Genomic DNA, 8,384 nt, shown 5'->3' with positions numbered 1-8,384 from the left:
GGATGGAGTACCGGGAGAGGAGAGACTGGGGTGGCCCCGAAGCCCAGGATCAAAGAGGCAGGGCAGGAGATAAGAGCCTAGTGGTAAAAACAAGGGAGAGGAGCCACAGGAGTCTGCTTTATTCAGCATGCTCAACTACTTATGAGTAGCTTCTTATGTCTATAATTGCTCAGGGCCCTTAGGGGTTCGAAAGAAGAACTGACTTAGAATTTAATGTCTAATTAGGAGGTGGTCACATCCAGGCACTAAAAGTATTGCTAGGCGAACCAATACTGCTTGTGTTGCACAATATTGGCGGTTGTGTGAGCTCTTTCCCTGCGTTATCTCATTTAATCCACCCAACAACCATGCAGAGTGGGTACAGTTGTCCCTGTTTTAGAAACGAGGGTGCTGAGGTTCAGAAAGACTGCACACCTTCTCTAAGTTTGTCTGGCTGGTAAGTGGCTGAGCCAGGATTCAAATCCAGGTCTGCGTGAGGCTCCAAACTTTCTGGTACGGCCCGCAGCATCCCTTTACTGAAATAATACGTCCGGGGCTGCACTGAGCAAGAAGGAAAAGTAAATACTGGCTGATGGTGCAGGGGAGGGAGAGAGAGCTATGCATGAGCAAGGTCAAAGATGGCTTCTTAGAATTGGAGGTTCTGTTGGAGTCATTCAAACCATGGTCCGTGAATATTCTCTACTTTCTGAAGCAGAGGATGAGGGTCTGAGTCAAGATTTGGGCCATCCAGCACTTGCCGTTTGACATGGCAGACAAGACCACCCCTGCAGACCTAGGGATTCTGCACAGAACACAGCCGGCATGGGAACGCACTGCAAGAGCGAAAGCTCCCCCCATCAGATAGATGAGGAGGCCACCGATAGGCCCAGTGCTCCGAACCATGGCTTTGCAACATGCTCAAAGAACAGCGACTGGCCTTGAGCAGAAGTAAGAAGAAAATACCCCCTCAACCCTAGGCCAAGAAGCAGGATTTGTTGTGCGCGAGGGCCTGCAGGTGTCCCGAACGAAAGATGAGTCGGCACAGGCATCAGGCACTAGGGTGACAGGGCCTCCTGAGAAGGAACAGGTGCGAAGCAGGGCAATTAGCTGAGGAGGGGTGTCGGGGCCGGCTGCCTAGATCTGATCCAGGAAGCCACCAGGATTGCATCATCTGCTGGTGAGTAGGCTTGATGAACTCTCTGATGAACGCAGTATGGCAAGGGAGCTTTTTCTCCTTCTTCAGAGAGGCAGAAGTGGTCATTAAATTTGTCTTTTAAAATAAAACTATTCTGAAAGGGGCATGAGGTTTCAAGCTTCCCCCGGGGTGTTCTGGGCAGTCTGGTTTCTGTCTGAGGGAGGAAGAGCGTCTATTCATAGGCCGTGATGTGGAGAGGTTCCCGGCGTGAGTCAGACACTTGCTGGGTGAGCGGGGTGGTTGCTAATGTCTTCGGGAACTACTAATTTACCATCTAATTTGTTCCTCTGCACCAGCCACAAAGGGAGACCATTCAGTTATTGCGATCCAAACGAGAGGCTGCTGTTTACCATGAGTTCCCCAGCAACTGTGTGTGTGTGCGCGTGTGTGTGTTTGCGTGTGCACAACGACCTTACGCAACAAAGAGGTGGGGCCGCTGCCCTTGCTAGCATTTTCAAACACATTTGAATTCTGTAACGAGTGCCTCAGAGAGATCTTGGCCTCCCAGAAGGTTACAATTTGAAGCGTATCTTTAAAAAACCAAGGTGCACGGGGAAAGTGGCACACATTCCTACCACCATGGGGACCAGCAGAGGCGAGCAAACATTTGAGAGCATCTTGGTGCCAGTCATGGTGCTAGGGCTTCACATGTCTTCTCTTTTTTAAAATTTTATTTATTTATTTATTTATTTATTTATTTATTTATGAGAGAGAGAGAGAGAGAGAGAGAGAGAGAGAGAGAATCCCAGGCAGGCTCTGCACCGTCAACATGGAGCCCCATACTGGGCTCGAACCTCGTGAACATGACTTGAGCCGAAACCAAGAGTCAGGCGCTTAACTGACTGAGCCGTCCAGGAGCCCCTTCATGCGTCTTTTCTTGCTGACATCTCACAACTACCCTGTGAAGCATGTACTGGGCTTTCATCGTTCCAGGCTCTTTGCTCCAGTGTCTCTGCTTAGTGAAAACCCATATTTCCTTAGGTCCCACCTGAAAACTTCAATCTCCTGTAAGGCCTTTCCTGACCTTGTCAGTATAATTAGTTATGCTAATTGTGCTTTGTGCTCCCAGAAAATCATAGACTTTAGAAGGATGGCAGTCTCGGTTTCCTCATCCATAATAGGGGTAACCATAGGGTCATTGTGAGGAATAAACGAAATAAACCCTGTAAGTGCTTTGACAGTGGCTGACACTTAGCCTTTGTTAGTAACCCTTGTTGTTATTAATAACAGTAATAATAATACCACTTAATTACATGCTGCTAGTTGTAAGCTCTTTGGGTGTGGGGCTAGTGCCTACTGTGTTCATTGTTGTGAACCCGGAGTCCAGGAATGTTTGGTATACAGTAGGCACTCGTTTCCTAGCTGGTGAATGAGTGAATAAGAAGGAGGTATTTGCCTTCTCGCCTCTGTGAACTCCTGAGGACAGGCCCTTATCTGACCTGTTTTTGTATTTTTCTTCCCTTCCCTTCCCTTCTCTTCTCTTCTCTCTCTTCTCTTCTCTTTTTGAGAGAGACCATGTCACACAGTGTCCCTCCAGCCCTTGCCTCCCTGGTCATTCCCTCTGCCCCATACCTCCTTCCTTCAACCCTTCTTGATGTTGAATGTCCTCAAATAGCAGCCCCACCCCTGCCTCTACCACCCTAATCCAACCCAAATGCAACTCTAGTCACATCCTTCCCCTGCTCAAAAGTCTTCAAAGGACTACATTAAATCCACATTCTTAGAGGCTGACAATCCAGGCATCTCCCAATATGGGAGATCTTTCCCACCATACTCTACTTCTCTCCCAGAAAAATTGAATACTTGTGCAGAAAGGGTTGGGTGCAGTATGTCACTCCCAACAGAATGACCAAGGAGCCTAACAACACTCTCAGTGGCAAATTGATTATAATGGGCCCTCACCCCGGGTTCCCTGGGCCATCCAGCATGTTCTAGCCATGGCAGGCGTGAACCCCTCCCAGCTCACCCCTCCCACCATGATACCATGGACTCCACAATAATGGGTCTTCTCTTACATTTTTTTTAATGTTTGGTTTTGAGAGAGAGACAGCACAAGGAGGGGAAGGACAGAGAGAGACAGAGACACAGAATCGGAAGCAGGCCGATGAGCTGTCATCCCAGAGCCTGATGCAGGGCTGAAACGCACAAACCACGATGTCATGACCTGAGCCCAAGTCGTACACTTAACCGACTAAGCCACCCAGATGCCCTGGGGTCTTCTCCTAAAGCTACAAAATGGCATGTGGTTTCCCAAATCAGTTTCCTTTCACTGCTCTTATCCCCCTTTACTGATCTTACTGCCCCTAGGGACCCCTCACCCATAACAAAATGTTCTCATTTTGCCTTTACTGGTTCAGATGGGAGACCCAGGCTCCAGATCATGACTTCTCACCTTCACCTGCCTGCCACAGCTCCCAGGTCTTTCATTCCTGTATCTTTTTCTGTCTGAGCTCAATTCTACCACTGGGAATTGGTGTCCGGAGTGAGGGCTGAGAATAACCTGGGACCTACCGGCCGTAGACAGAATGGCAAAATCCCTGATACTATGTTTGTACCAGCCCAGAGAGCAGGTACCACCAGGCACCATTCCCTAAAACATCTTCCACAATGGGACTTACGAGAGCTTTAACGACTGGCTAAATTCAGGCCCTTCTCACAGGGAACTATTAGCAGCACCTGGACTGACATCTGTCACCACGTGGGTCTCCGAGAAAGGCAAAACACCAACACCAATATTCTAAAATAGCATACCTGAGGTTATCTACCTCCATGATAGGGTGCTGGAGCGAGGCCAGCCACCCACAGCTGTGGGGCGCAGATGCCCTACCCCTCCCCCCAGCCCCCCGCAGCATTATAAATGGAAGCCCTGAATGTGGAGGCTCCACACTGGAAAATGCTCTCGTGGAACATTTAGGTTATCACTAGCTGGCTGTGGCCCATGTAGCTGCCAGCCTCGGTCTGGGATATGGTTTTCCGACTCCATGCCAGGACACCTGGGCAGTATGGCACCCACAGCATAATCTCTGTTTGTCTATAGTGCACGACTCTTCTTCCATAACACCATAGGCCAGGCATATTATATTACCCTGAGCAGCCAGCCACCAGGAGAAACAAAAAGGAGCGTGGTCCTGCACTCTTAGCGCCCCCCACCCCAGCTATCTTTACCGTGGCCACCATGCCCAGCACATGATAAATGTCCCCTCAAGCGTTCCTGCTTTGTGCATCTTTGTGACAGCCTTCCCAAGATCAACACATGCTTCCCTGACCCAGACATGGCTCAAAAATTGTTCTGGCCAGGGAGTCAAAGGCCACATTGCAGGTGATGACCACGGCCCAGCCAACCCCCGCATCTCAGAGGATAACTACCCAATTACCCACATCATCTACCAACGTGCCTCCTGTCAGAGCATAGGCATCTTCCCCTCAGGGGGTCCCCCACTCAGCATGTACCACACACGGGAAAGAAGGGAAGACCAGACAGACCCCCAAAGTTATAACTCTCTTCTCCACCATCCTCCCCATAGGGCATAATGAACCCCATTTCCACTGTGGCTAAGACTTCCCCTGCCGGGCCTCCCAAAGCAAGCCTACTGCTTAAGGCTATCCCCAGGTTGATCTGTATGGTCATGTGGTCAAAGTCACATCCCAATGGCTGGACCTCACACAATGTCAGTTATGCTGTGACCCCGTGAACAAGCCACCTTCTTATTTACACCATGCTGAATGACCTTTTAAGCTGATAGAAAAGGCCCACAAAGTCACCAGTAGTGATGCTATTGGTCTAGGCCCCTACGTCTTACCCTGTGCCATCTGGGACCACATGGGCAGGACATTCATTGATTGATTTATGAAGTCTGGTCTCTGGCCCATGAGGCCAGATCATGCAATTATCCAAATGCATATGGGTGTGTTTGTGTCTTCCTAGGCTGTATAGCATGTCAGAACTCATGGCCCTATGCTGGCCCAGATACTAAAGAAACATGAGCGATTAGGAGCCCAAAGGGAACCTGGTTCACCTGTGTCACTTCCCTAGATAAGTCGTTCCTGGTGGCCAAACTCACCTGCACACTCTAACTCTGACAACCCTCTCAACGTTTACTGACTGGCCCATGATGGGACCCTGCTGGTCACAGTCCCCAGTCGGAGGTGATGAGCCATTTTCCTACCCACCATGCTACATACAATAGTGACATTTGGGAATAGAGAATTGGGACTCAGGGCTCACAACATGATTATACCAGGGAAACAGCAGATGCAGCAGAGGAAATGTCCAAGGTTCTATCAGCTCGTGTGACATAAACAGCGGCGGCACTTGAGGTTTTCACTGAAGGGCAAAACTCCCTAACTGCCAGGGTGGCGGGCAACAGACTAGCTCCAGGTGATTTGCTAGCTGCCCAGGGGCATGTGCCCTTAGGGGAACTGGCTGCTGTATATGGATAAATAATGCAAAGTAATCTAAATAGCCCAACAAATGCAACACCAAACCACAACCAAATTTTACACAAGATACCCCGAACTCCCTAGGAACTGGATGTCCCCTGCAGACTGGGGTGACTTTGCTCCAGGGGGCTCTTCTGCCAGTAAGGGGACTTGACAGAGTGAACTGGCTATGTAAAATCGGTACAGCCCACAGCCCAGTAGATTAAGCAAAGACTGCCCAAAATTAACCTTCCCCTTCCACCACCTCCCGGTGTTTTTCAACAGACGAGTTCCTACCCTGTTTCTGTGTCCCCAGGATCAGGCTTCCTTTCCTCTGAAAGAGTCCTCTTGTCACTGGGCCCCTTGTCCAGGGACTCCCCCAGATTTACCGATGCCAGAGTCAGTAACAAACGTCTGAATTGCTCGTGATCGTGGCTCAGGTGTGATACATTTGGCCAACAGGTTGCCACGTTGAACCGTAACACTATTCCATTGAAAGGAAACCTGAACCTGTCATTATTCCATCACTACCTAGAACTGCCTCTCTATCCCCTGGGCCCACACTGAGCCCTTTACTCAGGCTGGTTTTCTGCCAGGCACACGTGCTCTCCTCACAGGGTTGGTGAGGAGAACCAGCCTTGACTGGCTGTTAATCCCTACTCAGGCCTTAGTAGCTCTGTGACCTGGAACAAATTTCTTAGCCTTTCCGTGACTCAGTTTTCTCATCCACAAAGTTGTGATCACACTACTTACTTCATTAGGGTGCTCTAAGGGGAAAACAAAACCCACCCCCCGCCCTACGTAAAACTCATAGTGTAAACCTGACACAAAAGTATTCACTCAAGGGGCGCCTGGGTGGCGCAGTCGGTTAAGCGTCCGACTTCAGCCAGGTCACGATCTCGCGGTCCGTGAGTTCGAGCCCCGCGTCAGGCTCTGGGCTGATGGCTCGGAGCCTGGAGCCTGTTTCCGATTCTGTGTCTCCCTCTCTCTCTGCCCCTCCCCCGTTCATGCTCTGTCTCTCTCTGTCCCAAAAATAAATAAAAAACGTTGGAAAAAAAAAAAAATTAAAAAAAAAAAAAAAAGTATTCACTCAAGGGGCGACTAAATTTCCACTTTCCCCAAAAAGCCTTCCATACCTGTTCCCACTCAAATTTCTCTTTAATCCAATCTGATTGCATTTCTGGTCAACCCCTTGCTGTTAATCATGTATTGGTTCTCCATCATATAGGTATTATTCATTTTGATTTCCCAAATAAAAGATAAAGGTCCATGAAGGAAGGGACTACATTTCCTACTGACTTGCTGGGTCATCTTGCCCTTAATTATTTTGGGATCTTTTTTTAATTTTCTTTTTTGTTTTTTAAAATTTCCATCCAAATTAGTTAGCCTATAGTGCAACAATGATTTCAGGAGTAGATTCCTTAATGCCACTTACCCGTTTAGCCCATCCCCCCCGCCCGCAACCCGTCCAACAACCCTCAGTTTGTTCTCCATATTTATGAGTCTCTTCTGTTTTGTCCCCTCTCTGTTTTTATATTATTTTTGTTTCCCTTCCCTTGAGTTTCTTTCTCTGGGATGGCAAATACATGGCATGCATGTCAACCTTTCCATATCCCATAGCCTTGGGAGATACTGGGAGGCAATAATGATTCTCTTCCCCGGGAACCTGGCTCCAGACTTGGAATCCTTCTTAACATAATTCACTATTTATTATTATGTTATGTTAGTAGACATATTTATTTTGTCTACTAACTTATTCAATAAATATGGATTGGGTACTACCCCTCTTTAGTAGTTTGGAGATAAAGCTTGGAGGGAGGTACTACCCTCTCTTTAGTAGTTTGGAGATTAAACTTTGAGCACCTTGTCCCTGAACTTAAGGAACTTGTCACTCAGTGGAGAAAAAAGACAAGAAGCAAATACAGACGTAAGAAAATGTCAGGTAGTGATAAGTACAATGATGAAAGAAAAAAAAATAGTGGTGTGTTAGTGCCTGGGGAGCAGTCTACTTTTGATTGGTGTCCAGAGAGATACTCTCTGAGGACCCTGGAGATTTTGATCTGGTAGGTGTGGTGTGGGCCTAAGGACAGGCGTGGTTAACAAGCAAATGCAGGAAATTTGGGAAACACTGACATGGCGAGTAAGAGCGAGCGTATGGAGTCAGAAGACGTAGGTTCAAATCCCATTTCCTACACTTATGTAGTTGTGTGACCCTGAGCAAGTTATCAAACTTCTCTGACCTTCTGTTTCCTTATCTATAAAATGGGATAATACTATTGACCTCAGAAGGTTGTTAATAGGGTTAAATAAGATAAAATGTATGAAGTGCCTGGCCCACAATACGTGCTCAAGGAGAGGTAGCTATCATTTGCAACAATAGACCCATCTATCCCTAACTGTAATCTTTTGTCTGAATTACTCAAAAGACAAATCCCAGAAAGGCCACTTACTATGTACTTAATATGGCCACTGAGTAGATTTTTTTGCCTAATGAAACACTTCCTCTTGAAAAATAAATTCTCAAAAGACCTTCTCATGAGCAAGAATGCCAGAGTTCAATGAATAAGTGTCCTAGGGCTCTCTAGTTTAAGCAGGATTAAGATTTGGAAAGGCTTGGCCTCATTTCCTCCCCTATCAAATGGGAGCCTGGCTACTTGCCCTTTCTAAGTCGGGGATGGGGGGAGGATTTGTGTGACCGAAAGTGATGTGAGATTTTCAAAGTGTGAGACACAAGGGGAACACTTGCCATGTCAGACTTGAAAGGCCATGACAGGACAGCCTCGGCAAGGAC

This window comes from Neofelis nebulosa, chromosome 10 (genome assembly GCF_028018385.1).
Source record: "Neofelis nebulosa isolate mNeoNeb1 chromosome 10, mNeoNeb1.pri, whole genome shotgun sequence".
Lineage (NCBI taxonomy): Eukaryota > Metazoa > Chordata > Mammalia > Carnivora > Felidae > Neofelis > Neofelis nebulosa.
This window is presented reverse-complemented; position numbering follows the sequence as displayed.